Below are 27,237 nucleotides of genomic sequence, written 5' to 3' on the forward strand. Positions count from 1 at the left end.
TGGCTATTTAGGGTCTCTGTCTCTGGGGAAACTTTAGATAACGAATGCATGAGCTCAGCCGAGTTCCTCTGCATCTCCCTCTTCACCTTCTGATAAGGAATCGACCGCTGACCGCGCTGGAAGCCTGCAAACCTGCAACATAGTAGCAAAGACGACTACTGCAACTCTGTAACGCTGATCCTGCCGCCTTCTCGACTGTTTTCCTGCTTGTGCATGCTGTGGGGGTAGTCTGCCTCCTCTCTGCACCAGAAGCTCCGAAGAAATCTCCCGTGGGTCGACGGAATCTTCCCCCTGCAACCGCAGGCACCAAAAAGCTGCATTACCGGTCCCTTGGGTCTCCTCTCAGCACGACGAGCGAGGTCCCTCGAATCCAGCGACACCGTCCAAGTGACCCCCACAGTCCAGTGACTCTTCAGCCCAAGCTTGGTGGAGGTAAGTCCTTGCCTCACCTCGCTGGGCTGCATTGCTGGGAAACGTGACTTTGCAAGCTACTCCGGCCCCTGTGCACTTCCGGCGGAAATCCTTCGTGCACAGCCAAGCCTGGGTCCACGGCACTCTAACCTGCATTGCACGACTTTCTAAGTTGGTCTCCGGCGACGTGGGACTCCTTTGTGCAACTTCGGCGAGCACCGTTTCACGCATCCTTGTAGTGCCTGTTTCTGGCACTTCTCCGGGAGCTACCTGCTTTAGTGAGGGCTCTTTGTCTTGCTCGACGTCCCCTCTCTCTGCAGGTCCAATTTGCGACTTCCTGGTCCCTCCTGGGCCCCAGCAGCGTCCAAAAACGCCAAACGCACGATTTGCGTGTAGCAAGGCTTGTTGGCATCCATCCGGCGGGAAAACACTTCTGCACGACTCTCCAAGGCGTGGGGGATCCATCCTCCAAAGGGGAAGTCTCTAGCCCTTGTCGTTCCTGCAGTATTCACAGTTCTTCAGCCTAGTAAGAGCTTCTTTGCACCAACCGCTGGCATTTCTTGGGCATCTGCCCATCTCCGAGCTGCTTGTGACTTTTGGACTTGGTCCCCTTGTTCCACAGGTACCCTCAGTCAGGAATCCATCGTTGTTGCATTGCTGATTTGTGTTTTCCTTGCATTTTCCCTCTAACACGACTATTTTGTCCTTAGGGGAACTTTAGTGCACTTTGCACTCACTTTTCAGGGTCTTGGGGAGGGTTATTTTTCTAACTCTCACTATTTTCTAATAGTCCCAGCGACCCTCTACAAGGTCACATAGGTTTGGGGTCCATTCGTGGTTCGCATTCCACTTCTGGAGTATATGGTTTGTGTTGCCCCTATCCCTATGTTTCCCCATTGCATCCTATTGTAACTATACATTGTTTGCACTGTTTTCTAAGACTATACTGCATATTTTTGCTATTGTGTATATATATCTTGTGTATATTTCCTATCCTCTCACTGAGGGTACACTCTAAGATACTTTGGCATATTGTCATAAAAATAAAGTACCTTTATTTTTAGTATAACTGTGTATTGTGTTTTCTTATGATATTGTGCATATGACACTAAGTGGTACTGTAGTAGCTTCACACGTCTCCTAGTTCAGCCTAAGCTGCTCTGCTAAGCTACCATTATCTATCAGCCTAAGCTGCTAGACACCCTATACACTAATAAGGGATAACTGGGCCTGGTGCAAGGTGTAAGTACCCCTTGGTACTCACTACAAGCCAGTCCAGCCTCCTACAGATGGGTCAACTCCAGAGGCACCGTGTGTGGCTATTAGGTGAGCACCTACATGTTAGTGTGTGTCTAACAGTTGTCCCTCACCATTTGCAGATGACTGTGGTTACCCCAACCTCTCATGGCTGCTGACCCCAGTGAGGAATCCCAGGACAAGGGCAGAGGAATGCTGCAATGAGGCCCATGGGCAAACTAGGAAGGTGATCAAACGGACCTTCAGCCTCCAGAAGGCCAGGTTCAGGTGCCTCCATATGACAGGTGGATCCCTATTCTACTCACCAAAGAAGGAGTGCCAGATCATCGTGGCCTGCTGAATGCTTCACAACTTGGCTTTGCGACGACAGGTGCCTTTTCTGCAGGAGGATGGTCCAGATGGCGGTGTTGTTGCAGCTGTGGAGCCTGTGGACAGTGAAGACGAGGAAGCAGAAGAAGAAGACATGGACAACAGGGACTCAGTGATCCAGCAATATTTCCAGTGAAACACAAAGAATACAAACCTGCCTACTACATGTACTTTAACACTACTACCTCTCAACTGTCTGTCGTTTTCACCCAGTGTATGGTCACTGAGTTGTCACTTTCCCTTACAATTTCACAGATGTGGGTCCCAATGTGTGACATTTGCTTTGATTCCTCATGGACTACACCTGTGTGACATAGGTATGTTGACATTACAAATGAAAGAGCTTTTTGCCACAGTAATTGCTAATACAGTATTCCCAAATCACAGACTGACTCCAAATTGTTGTGTGATTTAAGGGTGTTTATTTTAGTGCTCAATATTGGAGGGGGTAGCAAAATAGTGAGGGGTGATGGTGAGGAATGTCCATGGCAGAGTCCAGTCTATTAGTCTCACAGGTGCATTGTCCTAATGGGCATAGGAATTGGAGCTGGGGCAGTTTAAGGATGGACAGGGTGACAAAGTGGGACAGTAGGATGACATTCAGGGTGGTCTCATTTCTTGGCAGGGGTCTTGGCATCGTTCTCTGTCTTTGTCCTGGATCTCAGGGACCGTTTGCGAGGTGGTTCTCCCTCTGTAGGGGGTGGGGTGCTGGTGTGGTGGTCCTGTGGTGGTGCCTCCTGTCCACTAGTGCTGGCGGAGGTGGTGGGCAGTTCATCATCCAGGCTAGTGTCAGGGGCCCCTTGTAGTGCCACAGTGTCCCTCCTGGTGTTGAGTACTTCCTTCAGCACCCCTACGATGGTGCCCAAGGTGGAATTGATGGCTCTGAGTTCCTCCCTGAAGCCCACATACTGTTCCTCCTGCAGGCGCTGGGTCTCCTGAAACTTGGCCAGTACCGTTGCCATCATCTCCTGGGAGTGGTGGTAGGCTCCCATGATGTTGGAGAGGGCATCGTGGAGAGTGGGTTCCCTTGGCCTGTCCTCCTCCTGTTGCACTGCAGCCCTCCCAGTTCCCCTGTGTTCCTGGGCCTCCGTCCCCTGGACCGTGTGCCCACTAGCCCCAGGTCCCTGTTGTTGTTGGGGTGGTGGGTTAGCCTGGGTTCCCTGTAGTGGTGGACACACTGCTGATTGACGTGTCCTGGGGAAGGAGGTATGGGCCCACTGGGTGGGTGCTGTGCTGGTGTTTCCAGAGGGGGGAAGGTCTGTGGTGGCCTGTGACTGGGTGAGGAGAACCAACTGTCCTGAGGTCCCCGAAGGGCCGGGCTGGTCATCTAGATCCAGTTGAACTGAGGTGCTGTCATCACTGTGGACCTCTTCTGTTGGTGGTGTGGACATGTGTGGACCCTCCTGTCCAGTGACGTTGGGTAGAGGTCCTGCAGCGGTAGAAAAGGATGTTTATTACATCTGTGTGTGCCATGGTGTGCAATGTATGGGTGACCGTGTACCCCAGTGCTTGCATTCCTGTGTGGGACCTTGTGTGATGGTGGTTTAGGGGGGTGTATGGGTATGTGCAGTGGGCATGCTTTAGTGATGGGTGTCCATGCTTTGTTGTTGCATGCAGGGCTTGGGTTTGGGATGTGTGGTTTGTGATGTTGGGACATTTGTGAGGAGTTAGAGTGATGGGGGTGAGGGTGGGGGTATGTGCTGGCATGCAGGGAGGGTGGGGGATGTAATAGTTAAGATTTGACTTATCAGAGTCCATTCCTCCACCTACTCCTGCGAGGCCCTCAGGATGCAGAATCGCCAAGACCTGCTCCTCCCATGTTGTTAGTTGTGGGGGAGGAGGTGGGAGTCCGCCGCCAGTCCGCTGAACTACAAGGTGGTGTCTGGAGACCACGGAACGCACCTTCCACTGTAGGCCGTTCCACCTCTTCCTGCTGTCCTCCCAATTTCTTGGGTGCTGTCCCACTGCGTTGACCCAGTCCACTATTCTTCGCCATAGCTCCATCTTCCTTGCAATGGAGGTGTGCTGCACCTGTGCTCCGAATAGCTGTGGCTCTACCCGGACGATTTCCTCCACCATGACCCTGAGCTCCTCCTCCGAGAAGCTGGGGTGTCTTTGCCGTGCCATGGGGGTGGTGTAGGTGATGTGTGAGGTGGTGTGTGGGGTGATAAGTGTGCTGATATGTAGTGGTGTATAGTGTGAGGTGCCTAGAAGTTATGTGGGTGATGATGTTGTGTGCCTGTGGATGCCAGTATTGTTGATGGTGGTATCTCTCTCTGGCCTTCTCTCTGTAATTGTGGTCGTAGGGGTTTGTGGGTGATGTGGGTGTGTGTTTTATATTGTTTTGGGTGTGTGGGAGTGGTGTGTGTATGTGTATCAGGTGTGTGTATTTCGATTTGTCCAATGTGGCTGTGTTTTGTATGTGTGTGTATTTTGAGCACGGCGGTGTGTACCGCCAATGGAATACCGCAGTTGAAAGACCATCGCATGGATTCGTGGGTTGTGAAAGTGTGGGTGTATTTCTGTTGGCGTGATGGTAGAGGTTTTGTTTTCGTCAGTTTATCGAAGACCTTTGGTGTGGCGGACTTGTGTGGGTGTCTGAATTTTGGCGGGTTCCGTGCTGTGGGTCATAATAACTGTGGTGGAATTCCACAGCCGCGGCGGTATATTGGCGGTCTTCTGCACGGCTGTAAGTGGCTTTTACCACCAATGTTGTAATGACCGCCTTTGTGTTTAATACACTCAATTTCTGTGCTGTAAGCATTTTATTCTACAGCAGATCACTGAATCCTCTTTTGCTAAACAACAATGATGAAAATCATAATCAGCTCACTAAACAAATGCCACAGATGTATCTGGTATAAAAATAGGATTGAAATCAACAAATTAAAACTTTACTCTTCAAGAAGCATTATACACTAAACATTTATTGATACTAGCTATCCATCACCTATCTTGTTTAGGTTCAGCCTCCTAATAATATGCTTGTTGAGTGCACCTGCTCAGTTCAATTATTCTCTTACCTAATGTGCATTTTTTACTACTTTCTCCCCTGATATTGCTTTCTAAAATTATGCACACATTGCCCCTTTAACCTGTAGTCTCAGGTTGAATTATTGATCCACTCTATTTCATGTGTCATACCTTCATATTTTATTCCTATACTTATAGGTTATGCTACCTAGCTAGGCCCATATTTTAGGTCCTTGTGGTGCAGCGCAGCAAGTCACCTTGCTGCACTGCGTCTCTGGCAAATGGCAGAAATACACAGGATTTATCCAATATGGCACACTCTTGTCCTTTCCCCTGAGCTGGTGCCCCTGTGGCAACCTAGCCCCAAGGCAGACACTTTGCAACATGGTGCAAGAGTGACTCTGTTGCTGTTAGGATTGTTTTTGTGCAGGAAGGTACACCTTTCTGCCCATAAACAATCTTGAGAGGCATTCCACTCTTCTTTGTGTGCTGCAGAGTGCAACACCCAGAGAGAGAGGAAAAAACAAAGAGAAATTAACACATTTCTCCTCTTTGCACCTCTCCTGGGTAGTCATAAGATTTTGGTGCATTCCCCAATTTATAAGTCCTTGTAAATATGGGAATGTGTCAAAATCCATTGGAGTTGTGTGGGAACACCCACGACACTGCATGGGGAACACCTACACATGGAAGAGTAAAACAACTCAATGATTTGCACTGCATTGCCTTACTCTATATTTCTGAAGTCATTCAAAGCCATGCAACGTGGCTTTGCATGGGTTCAAAAACATGACTTAGTGGTTTGTGCCACACATGCACTACATTGTGTATTGTAAGCATGGCGAAACCCACTCATAAATATGCCCAGTAGCGCCATGTTGCGGTCATTTATTCGCTTAATTCTCATAGATTCTTACACTGACACGTTTTAATCTCTCATTTTCTTACTTAGGGTAATTATGATGCCTGCTCTCCTATCTTCTCTGTTTACAACTTCACCTGATGAGGACGATTCAAACCTTGCTTCCGCCATGATCTCTTAACTTTGAAATCACCCTATTAAGTTCTTATAAGCCACTGCTGTTTTGCTTCTATTCCTATTGTACCTGCCTCTCCCATCTTGTTTGAAAAACTTTCAACTTCATCCAACTCTGTAGTAGGCTGCTAGCCTAATTGTTGCTCTTTCAATCTAGGCTGACCCTTGTACATGTACTTGCTCTACCATCATTTATTTTTTAACCCTTCTTTCTCTCACACTCGCACTGAAGACCGAATTCTAACATTTCTTGCATATTTGCACCTCAAAGTGGCTATACCAACTATATTCTCTTTCCTACAGCCTAAAACACATTTTTGTGACACACCTACTGTATGATGGCCTTGTATTATTTTCTCTCCTCATGTCATGGCTTTCTTTAAAAAGGGGCCTCTTGACATCTTCTTTGCTTTGAGGCTATTCTTTAGGCAAAGATAAGCCAGTTTTCCACACATGACACCACCCACAAAGTAATCTAGCATTATACAATGCTATGTAATTTAAAAAAAAATCTGTTTGCAATAGGCACATCTTATCAATGCCACTGGTATGTGTGGTTCCCTTCACTCATGAAGAAGGAAAGAGAAAAAGTTTTACAATCTGTTTCGTTAGCTTAAAATCCTCCCACTGATGATCCTGGCAGTTAAAGAGCAGCAGAGCATGGCAGAATCACATACTTTGTATGTGTTTGACTTCAATGTTACCCCAATATTGCATGCTCTTTTTCTATTTGTACAAGGCACCAGTGAAAACTGGATGGTGATGCTGATAAGGAATATTGTACCATTACCCACTCTAATGACAGATGCATGCTTAGCTGAGTCCTCCATGTCTATTCTCGTATTATTTGTGGGTTTTCTTTATATTGTCAGCACCAGTATTGCAGTGACGTGGTTGGTCTACCGGCAGTGTCTGTGAAGGCATCCAAAACACAAAGTCAATAGTCTATCGAGATACCTCAATCCGAAAGTGCCTAAGCCAAACAGGGATTATGTCGGAGACCTTTAGAGACAGTTGTATTTACAATATATTAGAGATACTCTGATTTCCACACACACTTGGAGTTGCTATACTTGGGTTTTTTTTAATTACTGAATTTGAGTGCCAAAGTAGATTAGAATTGGAATTTCTAGGTTTTGATAAATTGCCATAGAGCTGATTTTACATAAAAGAAAGAAACATGTTCACCTTTTTAAAAAAAAAGGACATTTAATTTCCTTCATGCTACATTTTGTTTTTATCCATTTTACGAGGAGCACAACAATAATAAACAAGTGAGGTGGGAGTACCTCGTTAATTCTAAACTCTCACAAATATACACCATTAGAAATAACTTTTATCATCATTAGACACCCTTGAGGGACCTGATGGGCATTGCAGTGCTGGCCCAGTGAGGAACTGCCCGATGATGAAGCATGCTACCAATCTCAGTGGATGAGGGCTTTTTTGTCCAAACTATAAACATTTCCCTCAACCTTCACTCTCTCTGGATACGGTAGAAGTGCTTATCTGGAGGGTTAACAGGACCAGTATACTCATTATTTCACTAGTTAACCAGGAGTGTTTATGATGGACCTTTATTACTCTGCATCCCTCTAACTATTCATGATTATCTTTAAATTGTCAGCAAGTGACTTAAGCAAGAGGGATCTGGGAGAGCAATGTTAGGGGGTCCTACTGATGTCTGTTTATTTCTGTACTCACTACTGCCAGAATCCTTCCTCCATAATCACACGTTCAGATGTCTTTTAATATTTCAGGGGCCCAATCTCAGTCCATGGCTCTCCAATTCCAAGTCACCCCAACTCTGGCACCTCCTTGAGCTTCACTTGACTCACTGTTCATTGTCCATGTTCATCTTCAGTAGGGTTTAGAAAATAGAGACCTGTAGTTCTCTTGAGCCCTTCTGAAGATAGGCACAATGTGGTTGATCTCTCAAGTCCCACAGCATTCTCATCCAGTCACATGTTGCCTTTGCAGCATGCAACAGGGGATGTCCGAGAGTTGAAACTGTACAGAGAGAGGGAAAAGTAGAACCACTCTCAGGGCGCCAGAGCTTATCACTTTTGCACAGGAGGTAAGTCTTGAAGTATTACATGGCTATGGTAGAGCCTCACATTTCTACATGTATCTGCACCTTTAATAAGTGCAAATCAGCATGTATGTTATTGAGTGTGTCCTTTTAATTTGTTTGTCTGCTTGCTTATATTTGTGCCCCAGCCTATGTGTTTTTGTTGTTTTGCTCCTAACTTATTTAGGTGTGTACTTGCATGTCGTCTGGCAAGCCAAGTAGTTGGGAGCACTATTAGAAAGATGTAAGAGTCCTGGCCTTGTTTTTTGGGAAGATCAGAAGAAAATGGAATATGGGTCCTCTCAAGGCAAGCAGGAGAAATGGAACATGGGAAGCGCTCTAAAAACTCTATTGGCCCAGGGCCACATGAAAGCTAGGATTGGACATTCCTTCTTTCATTCACATTCTCTTTTTTTTACCATGGTCACCACATTAGTTGGTTGCTCCTAGAGAGCCATGTTCGACCCTCACTTAATCTTAAACCATTAATATAACTCTTCAAGTCCTCTTCACAAACCTGATTTGGTTGATTGCATATGGTGTCTATGCTTTGTATCATCATTTCATATGTTTGACATTTACTGAAATGAACCAACAAAACATTCAAAAAATATTTTATGTTTAATATTAATGATTATTAACTTTAAGTATATATTTTAAATGTAGAACTAAAGGCAAACGTATTCCTGCTATTAACATAGTTCTAAATTAAAACTTTAATTAGTGTAAAAAAAAAAGTATATTGAAATTACTTTTCAGAATTTTCAATAAAAAAATTAAATTTGACCTCAAGTAGAAGAATTTTTTGTGCTTTAATAATTATTAAAGAGTATGTACAGAATGAACCCAAGTGTATTTACTTATATTTTAGAGAATGTATAGTTACGTTAACTTTTAAATGCTACAAATGTCAAATCATATTTTATAATTAAATACAAAAGTTCTATTTTGACATGCTAGTTTTAAAATAAAAATGTTTATTTTTATCTTAATTTTTATTTTATTTTTTATTTTTATATAAGAAGATTTCCATTGGGGTGTTTTTTTTAAGTCTGTATCATGATTATTTTGTGTGGTTGGGTATTGCATTACCAGTTGTTGGCCATGTGTGGTGCTGGGCTTACTTCAGCTCTGAGTCTGATTCACTACTATTTTGGGATGTTCTAAATATAGAAGTAAGGTTCAGATTTAAGAGCCCCTTGTGACACTTTTGCATCACCTTAGCATCATTTTGTTGATGCTAAGGTGTCCTTTTCCCTGCACCATTTTTACAAAGTGGCATAATACATACATTGCACCACTTTGTAACCCCTTGCACCACATTGTGCCTGTGCCAGGCATAATTCATGCAAAGGAGGCGTTTCCCCATTAGAAGGCCCGTAAAAATGGCTCAGTAAAATGTAAAAGATTTCACTGCTCACTGCACCATTTTTTCTGTCATTTTTAATGCCTACTCAGAGCAGGCGTCAAAATGACGCACCCATTTAAATCAATGGGCCTCCTTGCACTTTGCTACACCAGGGTAAAAACTTTTTACGCTAGTGTGGCAAAGCTTCATAATAGCGTCAAACATTTTGACACTATTGTTCTAATTACCACCATGTGCGCCATTTCTTAAATACGGTGCACACATGGTAGCGTTAGGGGGACACAAGAAAAGTGGCGCTATATTGGATGCAGTACCACGTTTCTTAAATTCAGCCCTAAATTTCATGAAAAGGAATGAGCTTACTCTTTTGTGGATGGGTCAACTTTTCTCATTAACCCCCTCCCTTATATTCCCTGACTCTCCCTAAACCCCTCTGTACTCCTCTCAATCCCATTCACTTTAATCATAATTATTCCCAATTTTCCAGCCGTTAGTGCCTTCCATATTTAATATGCTAACATGGTGTGGGGAGGCTTCGGGCAAAAAAAGCTGCACGCTTAATATATGCATTTGATTTATTGATTGATTTATAACATATACCTACCCATGCAGAGACTCTTGGGGTGGAGATCTCCACACAAAAACCACAGGAAAGGCAAAGGTGTACTGTCTTTAAGTATGTTTGTAAATAGCATTTTATAATATGTGGTTTGTGAAAAGACCCTTAAGTGATGCACATGTGCTTGGCTACAATGTTTGTAAATCTAGGCCTTGGTGTACATTTTAATTCCTAGCCTAAGAGCCAGATGTGATATGTTTAGATAAATACATCCACCATAGCACTTCATATTATTCTTCATTTAGGACAGTTTTCTTTTGCATATATATCAGGTTTAGATTTTAAGAATCATTGACAAGTTTACATTACTTCTTAACCATATGTTCAGCTATTAATGTTCACTTATGTTGCATGTTGAACCTGGACTATGAGTCTCAGTTTCATTAATTAAGCTGAAGAACCTGGGTAATGTAGTAAAGTATTCCTATGACAACACTATTTAATTATGGAGGAATGTTCTTTTGAAAAGTAGTTGATTAATGGTTAGAGGAGAGAGGGATAGTTCATAAAATGGGTCCTTATTAACTAAACTTTTTTGCAAGATTAAAGGAATTTAGAAAGGTATGGTTTTTCCAAGTTTTGAGTTATCCTCAAACACCAGGTAACCTCCTGTTAGACGTAACTGGTTCCTAAACACATTATACTAATATGATCAATGCATTTTGTTTCATTATATTTGTAACTATGAATACATTTTAAACTGACAAAAGGGAAAGAATCTGATAAATACTTATGGATACTTATGGATATATGTCTTTATCTCATCTTTTGTAAGTACATTCTCAATACCGCTGATTTTCAGGCTATTTCTTAATCTAAAAAATAATATTTACATACTAATTGATTGTTAGTTAATTTGGCATTTTTATTTGAAAAGCAAATTCACTGAATGGAATCCATGTTTATCTTTAACTCATTTTAGAAAATAATTGTTCAGCATATTAAAATATAGCAATGCCTAGCCCTTAAATATTCTATTAAATGTTTCAATGTATACATTTATTTGAATATATTTCTTCTGTGGTCCTATCAAACCATGAAATGCAATGCATTCTGCAGTACCATACTTTAAAAATGTCTTCAGATACATTGGTATTCAACATTTTCACTAATTCTGTGACTTTATTTAAACCTAATCAATTTTGATTGGTTACTTTTCCTGATAACTTGATATTTCATTCCACAAAAACATTTAAATCATCATAATTTCACATGTATGGTGGTTCACTTATATAGCTTGATATACCTACAATGGGAATGCTAAAAAACATTTGATAAACATTGTCATGCATGACATTTCAATATTCTGCTGTATTAATAAATTTGAGAAAATCTGTCTTTAGCATCTTGCCTAAGGTGTAACCAAAAGGGAGAACATACAGGAATTTTCACACTCTATCCATTCTAGTTTTTGTTCTTTTGGATACAGTGACCTGCTCATGCAAATATATCACAAGAGAAATTTAACAACCATGCAATGTAAGAAAATGTATACTATGTGCATCTTTTTAACCAGTTTTCCAGACAAGAGCAATGTATTAACTTTGTCAACATTTAAAAAAAAAACAACAAACAACACAGTACCATAAACACACTGTCAATAAAATGTAATGGTGCATGCTGTCTTATTTTTCCAAATTAGAAAGGTTACTATTGATTTATACTTGAAACAGCATCACTACAGAATCATATACATTACATTCCCTCTAACTACTTTTGTTATCTTAGTTGTGGATTTTAATATTCAATGACATCCCAGAACATCTCACAACACCTACTTATAATATTAACAGACATGACTTACTTCTTTTTCAAATTGCCACTTTCTTGGTAAAGGCAGACCATCACCTTTGCAGCCATGCATTCGGTGCCATCTATTCCTTGAACTAGGCTCTTTCGTATCTTGCTTTTTTCAAATACTCTTTCAGCTGCTCCTACTGTATCACCTTTTGGCGTTAACTGTTCAGTGTGCAATTCAGTCTCTTGGGGAACTGAAGCTACCTTTTCCATCTCAATGACCAATGAAAGAACAATATACTTACAAAGGTTACGTTTAATCAGATTACTGTAGAGCAGTAGGATACACAGTGAATAAGGGCCCTTTAGAAAAAGATATTTGTGTGCCTATCTTCAACTTGGTAACCCAAATACAACTGTTTTTCATGGTAGTTTAAGTAACAGGGGAATGGGTTTTCACCCAAGAAAAAGTATTTTCATTTTATGAAAAGGAAATCTTTAACAGAAATCAAGAACAAAAACAATGATTGCTGAATTAACTTTGCAGTAACATTATGAAATACTAACATACACTTTGTAAATCGTTTACAATTTAGTCCAAACACATGTCTAAAAAGCAAAAGTTCATAGTGTAATGGAAGTAATTCCAATTTTTGTATGATGAGATTTTGTTTTAAGGCTGCTAGACATCAAACAGCCATAGTGAGATTAATAATATATTTTGCTAAATATTTAGCTTTCATACATTGTCTTACTTGGACTCGGCATCTATGCACATCATGGCATTAAACATTCAGGTGTTTTAGAATGCTATCATATTAGGCTGAACATATGCATTTCATGGGAAAAGAAGGATCACAGTCATAACAGTTCCAATTCTATTGTAGCAGGAGAAGTAGTTATGCAAGCTGAATAAGCTAACTTTCTGTCATAACAAGTTGAGACAAGGCCCCAGTTTCTTCTAATTAAGGACTGACAGTCCAACAGCATCTATGTTTATAACTTCTGAGGAGAACTTATGATCTCATACACACAATCCAACTTATGTTAACTGTTCTTTGCATATATTTTCCACAAGCCACAAGCCATAATTTCACAACACACATAAAATACACGTCAATATTGAACAGTACTGAGTAAAATAAACACTATGGTTATGATTACGGGGCTGGCGATCTGAAGACCCTCAGCCTCGAAGTGACTGTTGGAACGACACAGCTTTGGTGGTCCGATCACCACATTATGTGGTTGGTGGACACAACCGGCAACCAATCGCAGTCCACGCCAGGATCTCAGATCCTGACAGGCTGATGGTGGTGCAGGTCATAATCAGAGAGTGCAGCGCTAAACTCGGTGGTCTGACCGACATGAAAAGTCTGGTGCAGGTGGCCACAGAGGGGATGGCAGTGCAGGGGTCCCCCTACCTAGCACCCTCGAAAAGCGCACTCTCTGCTGTCCGAAGTTGCTGGTGTCCCCTGAGTGTGACAGCATTGCTGCCGGCTCTACTATGAGCCTGTGACAATGCTGCTGCACCTTTCCCCCTGGGCTGACTGGCAGAAAACTTGGTTTACGTCGGTCAGCCCAGTGGGAAAGTCATAATGGGGCTGGAAAGGAGGTCGCCAGTACGGCAGCAGGGAGTTTGGCAGACGGGTGTTTTGGTCCACCAAACTCCTAATCAGCCCCTTAGGGTAAACACACATCATAATTGACTCTATGATGTTAACCCATTTTATTATAAAACATGTATTATTTCATATAGGAACATTTTTAAGATTTACTATTTTTTTATTATATAATAAATTAATTAATTATCATACTTGCTTTCTTAGAATCTGCATGAGACTTGATGCATGGTATCTTCTTAAGTGCTGCAAGTTCTCAGCTGATAATCCTTCAGATGACATTAAGATACCACGACTTACTACATCAGCTACCTGAAATTCAAAAATTAACAGTTTAAGGTTGACCGTGGGAATCCATAATGAAAGTCAGTATAGATTTCTATTGATACTTACAGTGCAGACAAAGAAACCACAACTCTCACTGTCTGTCTGTTTCCATTTAATTGCGAATTCAATTTTCCAATTTTGAAGATCCCATTGGTGACTGAAAATATTACTGAATTAGAAAAAGCATATTAAATCATGACACAATGAATAAATGTACCATACATACTATATCATTGTTTTAAAATAATTCATAAAAATAATTTTACTTGTGTGGCATTGATACTTGCCAAAGTATGTTCATGTCATCATCTTTAATACTGTTATATATGCCCAAGGAAGCAAAGACTTCTATTATATATGTTTTGCCCTTCAAAACCTGCAAAAACAAACAGAATGTTGCTTTAAGTTAAAACCTATTAACAAAAGACATGTCTAATGTGCGCCATTCATATCTATGCCAAGCCAGGTTATTAGTAAAAGATGTTTAAATACAAAGAATCTAAAATGTATTAATCAATACATCTATAAGTTATTATTACAAATAGACATGGATTTGACTTTCCTGGTTCTGTATTGGACACCCCTGCATTAAAATGACTGTTTCTTGACATGCACAAAACTGTATACTCAACTCTAAATTGAAGACGTCAACAACAATATCTTTGAAATCAATCTTACATACTTTCTGTAATTTCTGTAATATTATGTATACAGTTTTTATAGTGGCCTCTTTTGTGGCACCTCTTCAGAGGTACACAGAGATGAAACAAAGTACAAATCACATTGCATCTATCCAGCAAAAAGGATGTCTTGATAACTGGAACTACCATATCACCTTTCCCACAATTGATGTAAGACTTTCTGTTGCACTAGAAGTGTGATTGTGAACCAATTCTTTTGGATATGTGTAACTGTGCTCACCCATAAATTCGCTTTCTTAACAAACAGGTGTGCCAATTTGACCGCTTTTGATGTTTATCATTACTGAGATGAAATATTGTTTTTGGTTAATCTTACTTTTTTTTTATTAGAAAAACTCTTTACTTTAAAAATCGTTTTTTTTGCTATAACTGTAACTTAACATACCCACAGAATAAAATGCTTTCCTTTTTCAGGTGAACTTTCTCCAACAACTCGAGGAAATAAAACTATGCTTTCTTTATGAATGTCCTACAAAACAAAAATAGAAAATAATGCAAAATAAATAATATTTTTATAGGCCTAAAACACAAGGGTCATGTAGATATTAAGGCCCTCATTATGAACATGGCGGTCTAGGCCCCCACGCCAGCAGTGGCGGTAATTACCGCTGCCGGCATGGTGGCCCAGACTGCCATATAATATACGTGGCAGAACCTCCACTGGCGTAACTCCACCAATGTCAGGCAACCGCTGCCAGGCAGCCTGGCGATGGCGGAGTTACATATCTGACAGGGCAGCTCTGCAAGCAGCGCTGCCCACCGGATAACGTACCTGATTCCACCAGCTGTTCCCTGGTGGTTTACCCCATCAGGGAAAGGCTGGCGGAATGGGTGCCTCAGGGCCCCCTGGGGGCCACTGCACTGCCCATGCACTTGGCATGGGCAGTGTAGGGGCCCCCGTGCACAGTCCCGTCATGCATGTCACTGCCGGATTTATGGTCAGTGATATGCGCAATGGGTGCTGCTGCACCCGCCGCACTGCTACATTGCCGCCGGCTTCATGTGCTGGCGTCAATGTACAGGGCCTGCATTCTGCTGGGCCGGCTGGCCGAAATACTGTTTCGGCCCACCGGCCAAGCAGAATGTTAGTAATGTGGCCGGCGGGGTCTTCAATGTGCTGGTGGTCTTTTGTAGACCGCCAGTACCGAACTCAGCTGGTTTCCCATGGAGTTCATAATGAGGCCCTAAGATTGTTCAGGTTTAGTATGCACTTTTACATCTATACTTTTTGTATAGGTCTTAACCTTATGACAACATTGGTTAGCGTGTTCCTAGTGTTTGCAAATGTTTTAAATATGTGGTGAAAAGCATTAGAGGTCTTATCCCCTTGTGTGATCACTTCACAGTATTATGTAATGGGAAATTGAGGTTGATACCAATAAATTAGGCGTTCATGCTGCTTTAGTGTTATGGTCATGGACTGCTGGCTTATGTCTACTTTTGCAGCAGTATTATCATTTTTTTCCATTCTGACATTGAAAAATTCCAAAAGATATGAACACCGACTTGGAGACATGTGAATGTTCCTGAAGGCAATGGGCTGTTCCATTTCATTTTTTTTTTACTTTGCATTTGAATGAAATCCTAGACTCAAAGTGCTTCTTTGCTTCAAAACAATCATGGAATGAAAAGGTAGCTTATATAAGTCCATCTATAAATAGTCACACGTGGCAGAACATGCTGACCTTCCAACATCACGCTTTCGTTATACAGAAAGTTTCTTGAGAAAAAGCTATTGTAATCACAGTTGTCTAAATTGGCAAACAGCTAAATTTTTATGAATAGGTTATTTTGAAAAATAGCAGTTTGAGTATACAAAAACACTGTTTCTGATTGAAATAATGATTACCTTTCAACTTAGGATTGTTTCTGCAGGTTTTCTACACATTCAGAGTTACTGAAGTTTTTTTTTTATGAGCAACTTTTTTTTATCTGTTTCCAATACCTGTTTACAACATGTATCTTACAGGTTTTTGATGTGTTTAATTTCACACTAGAGATTTTATTTTTATTCATCATGTTTGCAAACTGGTTTGTGGGAAAGGTAATGGTGCAACCATGTACTGTATGTCATAAAGTACCCCCTGTATACCTGATAAGAATTTTTCAAGATTGTAATGATGTAACATGGCTCCATGCCAGAACACTGGGCATGGAACCAGCTTGTTCTGAGGTTCTGTGATGCAGGGTTCTCGGCATGACAGTTGATATGCTGGCTGTTGGTTGAGGCTGTAATAAATACCTCCTACCACATATCTTCATCTGGTGTGGATTCACATTATTACACTGGCGACGAGGATGGGATAAAAAGGAACCCAGAGGAAGGGACAGCCTCAACAACAACAAAGAAGGAAGAGCTTGGATTATTTAAGAGAAAAACGGAGATAACTTACAGAGACGTGGTGGGAGAGGATCGAGCGTCTTGCAGCATGTTCTAGCTTAGAAAAGTGTGAAATTGCGGTTGTAGGGGCTTTGTGGAAAGCTGTTTGAGCATTTACTAAGGATCAAAGTGGTCTCTGGATGCTTCACGACGTCAGAAGGTCAGTGAGCAATTGAAAAAGTACTGTAAGCTGTGGGAATTGTTGGCGGCCATCTTGAGTGTGGTGAAAGGAGAAAAACAAGCCAGATTGACTGAAGAAAATAGACTGGATGTTTGGTTGCAGCCATTTTGAGTGAGGAAAACGATCCGAGATTGCTCAAAGAGAAAGCAAGCCCAACTGCCTGAAGAAAACGGACTAAAAGTTTCGTGGCGGCCATCTTAGATGAGGAAGAAGGAATTTTTCAAAAAAAATGTTTTTACAGCGCAAGTGTTGGAGGACATAGAAGAAGAACATCGACGGTCTATTGGAAGTTGAAACTTAGACGGAGACTGGATAAGGATCACAATATTGGTTTGTGGTCACGGGAATATACATTTCTTTGGAAACTTTATTGCACTTGTGGAATACAAGTATTGGGCGTTGTAAAATGAAGTAAACTGAAAAGGTCGTCTCTGCGGTGACAAACACACCTGAGGACCCGTGTTTGATATAGCGGCATCGTGCTGGGACATACGGTGACTGGGAAACCTTTTGGACTTTAAGTACTTTTAGCAACTAGTAGGGTTTGGAATATATTGTGGGGAAGAAGTGTTTTACACCTCTTGTGAGTATGCAGAATGTTACGGCGCCGCCGTTTTTCTTGTCAGATCCAGGAGAACCGGTTATTAAGTGGAAGAAATGGAAAAAGATTTTTGAGAATTATGCCAGGGTGTGTGGTACGAATTTGAGTGGTGAAAGGAAGCAGGCACTTTTGTTACATTGTTTACGGGGTGAAGGACAGGAGGTGTTGGAAAATCTACCTCCATTGTCGCAAGCTGATCAGAGGGGGTTGAATGAATATGAAATATGTGCAAGACAACTAGATTTACATTACTTGCTAAAGATTAGTACTATTATGGAAAGGTACCATTTTGGTTTGCGGGAGCAAGGGAAAGAGGAGAGTGTTGAAGAATATATTACGGCGTTACGGAAGTTGGCTTCAAGTTGTAAATTTGGGGCGTTAGTAGAAGAAAGGATTAGAGATCAGTGTGTGCTGAGGTGTTGCAGTGATAAAGTGAGGGAAGAACTCTGGCTAAAGGACGAGCCACCGTTGGATGAGGTTGTTAGTATTGCAAAAAGGGTAGAGCATATGTTAAAGTGTGTTGGAGAACTAAGTAAAGCACATAAAGAAGACAAGGTCAGTGTAAAAGCACAAGAAGTGGAGTGTCAAGTCATACAAAAAGATGAGAAGAAAAAAAGTATGAGGGTATCCGTGATAAAGGTGTTGTAATTGAAAATAGTGCAGAAAAGACACAGGGGAATAGGAGGTTTGCAACACCTTTTCAAGGAAATTGCTACAGATGTGGAAGATTTGGACACATGGCTAATGCAAGTGAGTGTCCTGCTAATAGGATTACTTGTAATGTTTGCGGAAAAAGAGGACATTTTGGGAAAAATTGTAGGATGAGGAATAGGAGAGATTCTAGATCCGAAATAAAGGAAGTCAGTTTTCAAGTTAGTGAGAGTGAGGTGGAACATCCCTCTGAATGGGTTTTGGTGGGGGATGTTAGAGTCAAAATGAAATTTGATTCGTGCTCTCACATCACGTTTCTCTCAAAGGATCTTTTTATGAAGAATTTTTAAGGAAGGAAGAAACTGTTCAAACCTAATATTAAACCTACGGGTTATGGTGGGTTGCCAATTAAGTTATCAGGTTATTTTGATGACTGCATTGAGTACAATGGTAGGTTCACTGATGCTAGGATTTATGTTGCTGAGAGGGGTGATAATTTGTTGAGCTGGAGTCATCAAGCACGTTTGGGTGTCATTCTCAATCCTAATGCACATCCATCTGTTCAGGTACAATCTATTGAGGGTGACGAAAACAAGTTTGTGAGAGCTTTTGGTGAATTGTTCAGTGACACCTTGGGGTGTTTAAAGGGGTACAATCACCATATTAAGTTGAAACAGGGCGCAGTACCAGTTGTGGCAAAAGTTAGACGCATTCCCATTTGTGTCCAAGACGCTGTACAAAAAGAGATAGATACATTGTTGTCCACTGGTGTTATACAGCCTGTAGAGGCAACGGAGTGGTTAGCTCCCATTGTTGTGGCACGTAAACCAAATAATGAAATCCGTCTATGTGTGGATCTTCGTGCCTTAAAAAGAGAAGTGGTGGTTGACAAGTTCCCACTTCCCAATATTGAGGAATTAGTATCATCGTTGGATGGTGCTTGTTATTTTACCACTCTGGATATGGCATCAGCATACCATCAGGTTCCGTTGAGTAAAGAGTGTCAAGAATTAACGGCTTTTATTACGCCAATGGGGGCCTTCAAGTTTTTGCGTATGCCGTTTGGGCTGGTTTCTGCGGCCTCAGTATTCCAGAGGATTATGGAAGATCTTTTTAAAGGCATTTCAGGCGTAAAGTGCTACCAGGACGATGTATTAATATGTGGGAGAGACGTGAGAGAACATGATGAGAGGGTGCATGCTGTGCTTAAAAGGAGGCTTGATGCTGGGTTATCTCTTAGGCAAAGCAAATGTAAATTTGGAGTCACTGAACTGGACTATTTGGGTCATCATATTTCACAGCAGGGAGTGAGTCCTAAAAAGGATTTGGTGGACACTATCGAAATGTTAAAAGAACCGTGTACAAAAGATGAGGTTTCTTCATTCTTAGGTATGGCAGAATTTTATAACAAATTTATATGAAATTTTGCAGATAAGACAGTAAATCTAAGGAAGTTGATGTGTAAGAATGCAGAGTTTGTTTGGACGGAAGAGTGTGGTACAGAATTTAAACAAGTAAAAAATGATCTCAGGAATGCACCAAACTTACAAGCTTTTGTACCTGGGAATCCCACTTTCATTGTTACTGATGCGAGTATAAAGGGGCTGGGTGCTCTTCTTTTTCAGATCAGGAAGGGCTAAGAGGTGCTAATAGCTTGTGCTTCAAGATGCTTGAAAGGGGCAGAGATAGGGTATTCTGTCATAGAGAAGGAAGCGTTGGCAATTTTCTGGGCCATAAACAAGTTCAGAAAATTTGTGTGGGGATCTTCTTTCATAGTCAGGTCTGATCATAAACCCCTGAAAGAAATTTTTGAGAAGAAGGGTTTGGACTCAATTTCCTCGAGGATCAGGAGATGGGTCATTTCCTTACAGGAGTATAACTTCATGTTTGAATACATTCCGGGAAAGACAAATGTAACGGCAGACTGTCTGTCGAGATTGGTGGAGGTGGTAGGGAATGATAAATCTCAGGATGAAAATGATCAATGTGATGCTGAGTGTGGCATAAGAGTTTGTGATGTTACGCTGGGGGCTGTAAAGGAAGATGAATGGAGGGATGAGTTGCAAAAGGATAGTGAATTGTGTTCTGTGATGTCTCTTTTGGAACAGCATAAGTCTCGAAGTCTGGTTAAACCTTGGTCGTTAGTTGCGAATGAGTTAGCCGTTGTTGATGGTATTCTAATGAGGGGCACAAGAATGATTCCCCCATTGAGTTTGAGAGAAGTCATCGTGAACATGGCTCATGAAGGGCATATGGGCATTTCTAAAACCAAAGAGCGCATCCGTCAGGATTTCTGGTGGCCTGGATTAGATTTGATGGTGGAACGTACTGTTAGGGAGTGTACACCTTGTCAAGCTAGTGATAAGGTGCTCAAACCAAGATGTTCACCTATGGTTTGTAGAAGTTTACCAAAAAGTCCATGGAATGAATTAGCTATCGATATTGTGGGGCCATTGCATGGAGAACATCAGACTCCTTACCTGTTGGTGTTGCTGGATTTGTATTCACGATGGGTGGAGGTGAGTTTGGTGAGAGAGATCACTTCTCAATCTGTGATCAGTTTTTTAGAATCTGTGTTCAAACGCGAGAGTTTTCCTAACTCTATTCTTTCTGACAATGGTCCGCAGTTCTGTTGTGCTCAGATGGAGGAGTATTTTGTAAAATGTGGAATTGTACATAAAAAAATTGCGTTATATCATCCAGAGGCGAATGGTGCTTTGGAGAGATTTAACAGGACTTTAAAAGAGAGTATACAATTAGCAAAGGTAAACTGTTTAGATTGGAGAAAAGAACTGCAGGGTCGTATAACAGCTTACAGGTACACTCCTCATGCATCAACGGGGAAGACTCCTTTTGAACTGCTCAGGGGAAGGTCTCCAAATACTTGTTTGTGTCCTGGCTGGATGGGTGCTGGGAAGGGTTTGAAAAACAATGGTATTGGGGAATGGAGAGACAAAGAAGTGTCTCTGCAAAGCAAAAGGAAGATTTATGTTGATAAAAGGAATAATGCGAAAGTTACAAATTTTGAGGTTGGAGATAAAGTAAAGGTCAAAGCTCCTGTTGGGTGTCAAAATTGGTCAAAATATACCTCTCCAAAAACTATCATTAAGCTGTTTAAAAATGCTGTCAAGACGGATGATGGTCGCATCTGGAATCATAGTCGTGTAGCACATTTTGGGGGGTGTGGTGTGGCCGACAGGAGAGATGATACTTCTTATCGTTTTCCCTCTGACATTGATTTAAGGTCTGATCATACTCGTAGGAGTGTCAGAACACGCAGGTTTCCTTTACATTTGCGTGATTTTGTGTAGTTCTTTCTACCCTCTTTTTCTTTCTGTTCAAATGTGTTTTTGTTCTCATGTTACTTCTGTTCTAATGTAAAGAGGAAGAAGTGTAATGATGTAACATGGCTCCATGCCAGAACACTGGGCATGGAACCAGCTTGTTCTGAGGTTCTGTGATGCAGGGTTCTCGGCATGACAGTTGATATGCTGGCTGTTGGTTGAGGCTGTAATAAATACCTCCTACCACATATCTTCATCTGGTGTGGATTCACATTATTACAAAGATGATTAGTAGCTCCTTAATCTTATAAACATTATAATGGTTATGGACCTTTTCGGTGATTTCAAACACCCTTATAATATACGTTGGGGTAGTTTATCCCTTACATGTTAATTTGGTTTAATCAAAATTGTACATAATCACATTTAAAATAAAGATGGAATTGACTTACATCTCTTTTGTCTGAAATTATTTGATTAATCCATTGATTAAGTATCTACAAAGTAAAGGGTAATTTTCTAAATTAAAATTACTGCTTTGATTCTCATAACGTTTTTTTTGTTGATAGCATAGTGCTTTGTTCAATTGTGTGAAAAAAGTCTTACATCATATGTGAGCCAGTTTACAGATCCATCTTAAGACTTGTGGCTGCCATTCCTTGTTTATTGGACATAGGCTCCTCAAGTTCTTTAAATTGATTGAACTGTTTCTCACAAGGGCTAATGCTTTTTCGTCATCACCATCCTCATTCAAAATTTTCTTTAGAAATTCCTATTGCAGATTAAAATGTAAAAGTTGGTTAACTAGGTTGTCTCATATAGATGATCACAGTAGTACTGTTACATATTTAATTAAGTGTGTAATCAAAAAACATTTATTCTAATAAATCTTTGATCAAATATGCAGATAAATAATTAAGCATACTTATATGTATATAAACATACATGTATATATGAGGGGTGTGTAGATGTACATGTAAGTATAAATATGTGTGAGTATAGCCAGTAGATAGTTATAGTTAGGACCTGGTTTCTATAGAAAAAACATTTTAGGTTGTGCCAAAAACGGTGGCGCCGTTTCATAAATTTACAAGAAATTTTCAAAATTACTACGATAGTTATAACAGTTACTTCAGCTTATGTGTTGAAATTTTTGGCGTGATTCCTAAAGCAGGAATTGAGACAAATGGGGGTTACAAAATGCATTTTCTCCATGCATTTTCCCATAGAGTTGATTGTAGGAAAGGTAATGGTGCAACCATTTATTGTATGCCATAAAGTACCCCCTGTATATCTGATAGGAATTTTTCAAGATGATTAGTAGTTCCTTAATCTTATAAACATTATAATGGTTTTGGAACTTTTCTGTGATTTCCAACACCCTTACAATGTACATCGGGGTAGTTTATCACTTACATGTTCATTTGGTTTATTAAAAATTGTACATAATCACATTTAAAAAAAAGATGGAATTGACTTACATCTCTTTTGTTTGAAACTATTTGATAAATCCATTGATTAAGTATCTACAAAGCAACGGGTAATTTTTAAAATTAAAGTTATTGCATTGATCCCTATAAAGTTTTTTTTTTTGTTGATAGCGTAGTGCTTTGTACAATTGTGTGAAAAAATTCTTACATCATATGTGAGCCAGTTTTCAAATCCATCTTGAGACTTGTGGCTGCCATTCCTTTGAGTGTTCATTAGACAAAGGCTCCTCAAGTTCTTTAAATTGATTGAGCTGTTTCCCACAAGTGAATCACCATCCTCATTCAAAATTTTCTTTAGAAATTCCTATTGCAGATTAAAATGTAAAAGTTGGTAAAGTAGGTTGTCTGATGTAGATGATTACAGTAGTACTGTTACATATTTAACTAAGTGTATAATCAAAAAATCCTTTATTCTAATACATCTTGATCAAATATGCATATAAATAATTAAACATACGTTAATATATATAAGCATACATGCATATATGAGGGGTGTGTAGGTGTACATGTAAGTATATATATGTGTGAGTGTAGCCAGTAGATAGTTACAGTTAGGACCTGGTTTCTATAGAAAAAACATTTTTGGTTGTGCCAATAACTTAGGCGCCGTTTGAAAAATTTACATGACATTTTCAAAATTACTATGATAGTTATAACAGTTACTTCAGCTTATGTCTTGACATTTTTGGGGTGATTCCTAAAGCAGGAATTGAGAAAAATGGGGGCTACGAAATGCATTTTCTCCATGCATCCCATAGAGTTTTTAAGCACAAGTACAGTCCGAAATGATAAGCGGAATTATAACAAATGTATGCAGGAATCTAGACCTTGATGTGCAGATCATGCTTTTTAGTATTTTGGGTAAATCTGTTCAGTAGTTTTGAAGTTATCAAAAGAAAAAGAAATATAGATATCTGGGCGGAGCCTAAGGACAGATCTCATGGGGAGATCTGATTGGCTGTCAGCACTTCATTTACAAAGTGCTGGCAGTCAGCTTGGAACCAATATAAATTAGAAAGCCCTTTGAAATACATTGTAGTGAATGGCAGGTTTTGAGGGTCACAAAAAGGAGAACAATATGAAGGGTGATAACAGATTTTTATTTACAATGTAAATCATTTGTTGATGGTAGATACTAATTTTAGGAATTTTGGTGTGTTCTAAGGTGATTTTATCCCGTGAAAAAGCAGTGTGCTGAGATTTCATGAATCGTGTTGAGAGAAAAATGTTTCTCTCATGATTTCTCCACAGAGGTTATGGAAAAATGAGAGCACATATTCTGTAAATTCACACTATCTTTCTCAGCCATATGAGAATGAAGTCTGACATTCTCAGTAAAAAATGAATTTTATGACAAGACCGGAAGCTCCTATTATGCTTTCTAAATCTTGCAAATTTTAATATCAGCAGTCAAGTATAAACAAAGAAAAAACTACGAATTCGATGAGATGGAGCACAGCAGTCAATGGGATTGAAACAATAGTATCAGAACATATGCTCACCAATTACAACAATACACCCCTAATAATAGCTTAACTTGACTGAGAACAGCCCTCTTTTCTTGCTGCATGCAGTGAAGTTAAGTACTTCAATTATCTCATTACCCCAAAATCAATTGTCTCACATTATGTGTGGTGTGTTGTTTTAGTGTTTATACATAATAACTTATATTTATTGCGTGCGTTAGTCCGCACTTTGCTGCACTCCAAAACCGTTTATATCATTAATGCACACGCACATGCTAACACGCATGTCTCAGTCCGCATTGACCATTTTTTCCACTTCACAGACTGAGAACTGGCATTGCTCCTACCTGTTTCCTTTCTATTGATCTTATCAGTCACCTCATTTCTTTCAACAGCATCAACCTTTTAAGATCTGGTTTTTCACCTCGGAGCAGAATGACGATAATCCATTCTGTCTCGCTTCTTCCTCTTCCTCCTTGGAGCATGGCCTAAGCTCCTGCCGCTGCCCTCCTCTCACTTACTCTCCTCAGAGAGTCATCAGGTGACCCTACCCACGTGAAGAGTTTACTAGGTCTTTCCGTATTTTAAAGGGTTTAACCCTCTCCTGAACTGCAATATTTTCTAATTTCTACACGTTAAGGCCATTTAATCCTCATTAATTTATTTTTTATTATTTAATTTATATATTTCAGTTGATTTTATTATTTCAACAATGGAGATAGAAAGCTCTCCTTTAACCCATCCAGACAATGAGGATGACTATTCATTAAGAGATCATTTGAATCTATTTAGTCATAGTTCAGTGGAAAAGGCAGTTTCTGCCTCTAGGGATACATTTTCTAAAAATATTGAAAAAGTCCGTTATCAACATCATGTCAAAGACTCTGTTGGCCCATTCTGTGGGGGATAGCAGAAAGCACCCTTCTTCATCCTCAACTATGTTTAATTCTCAAAAAACAGGACTGGTGGACTACAGACTGAGTAGGCTCTCTATCACAAGGCAGAGGACGCTGTTCCTCACAGGCATCCTTCTAAGGAGAGAACAAAACAGAATAATAAGGAGAAAGCATCATCTAGTAAATGCAGAAATAAAACTAACTATATTTGTTCCCCAATTTTAATATCTCATATTCCTGATACAGATGACGATATGGGTGTTGTTGATTCGATTAATGACAAAAATGAAGACTCAGACATTTTAGCGGCTTTATCCCCTAAAAAACTGAAGTCTGCTACTTTTGATATTGCCAAACCTTAACAGACCACAAAGGTGAATATGTGGCTTCCAGACTATGCTCTCCTTTGGATAAACCTAAATTAAGATCTGAATGACCATGTCCTTCTCTTTCTCCAAAAATCACAACTACCCTAGAATTGACCCAGCCTTTTTAACTTTCTTTTCTAAGTTTCGTAAGGACCCACGTAAGGGTATCGATAAGGCATGGTCCACATGCCAGGACAAATTATTAGACATTGCGGGTCCCCTCACCCGTATTTTTGATTTGGCAAAAGCGACAAGACTGGATGACATTCCTATAAACCCAGATGATCTTTCTCTATGTGTACAGCCTGCTTCTGCCTACAAGGAAATGCCAACTTCGCTATCACTCATGAGCGCAGAAAGGGGCTTTGATTACAAATGGACCCAAAATTAGTAAATTTAGCACCTGTGGTCCAGGCATTAAGGCGGACGGACTTCATTTCAGAGATTCTTCTGTTAAAGACTTAATCAAATATGTCTCCACCTATGCTTCATTGGGTAAAGCCCAGCAATGCTCAAAGAAAATGTTCACACATTGGGTTTTTTCCATGGCCTGCAGAGACAGGAACTGCTTTGCCGTCCGATCTGACACCAACCAAGATTCCAGAGGTTCCTTCAATCAATCTCATCAAGAATTCAAGCCTCGGTTCTATCCACAGAGAAGCAGAGGTTTCTGTGGCAGCAGCAACAAAGCTTCCAGATATGCCTACCAACCATGTGAGCCGAGTTTCTAGCCTTCTGCTAGTAGGAGGTGGTATTTGTCTTTTTCTTCCAAAATGGCATACAATAACCTCAGATCCACGGGTTCTAGACACAGTTCATTGTTATGCAATAGAGTTCTACTTGGAAACTTTTCAATACTTCCTCATCCTCCTCATTTCTCTTCCAAAATGTCATTCATCATTTCCCTAAAGATTCAGGCCATCATTAAAAGTTTGGTGGGCAGAAAAGGCCGCCCTCCAAACTCCTGCAGGTCAAAAGACTGCCAGAGTGGTCTCCTTCCTGCTGGTCCTGTTATGTGTTTCCCCCTGGGCCAGCGTGCATAAACACAGTTTCCACATGCTAGCCCAGCTGGAAATGTACAACAACATTAACTCCGGTTCATAATAGAGCCGGCACAATAATAGAGCCGGCATAATAGAGCCGGCTGTTGTGCATCCGGTGCACCAGCACACATCCCGCAAATCACTTTCAGCAAAGCAGACCGTGATTTTCGCGATGGGGCTGGCCAGACGGGCTCACGCACTGCCCATGCCACCCCATCTCTGCCAGCATTTACATGGCAGTGAAATCTCCTGGTAAACGCCAGCGGAGAGAGGGGTCGTAATCCCCAAAGAGCACTGCTTGCAGCTCTTCCCTGGCAGATTGGGCACACTGTTACCGCCAAGCCGTCTGGTGGCCAAAAAGTGGTGTTGCTGGCAGTCCGACCGT

Source organism: Pleurodeles waltl, chromosome 11 (genome assembly GCF_031143425.1).
Source record: "Pleurodeles waltl isolate 20211129_DDA chromosome 11, aPleWal1.hap1.20221129, whole genome shotgun sequence".
Lineage (NCBI taxonomy): Eukaryota > Metazoa > Chordata > Amphibia > Caudata > Salamandridae > Pleurodeles > Pleurodeles waltl.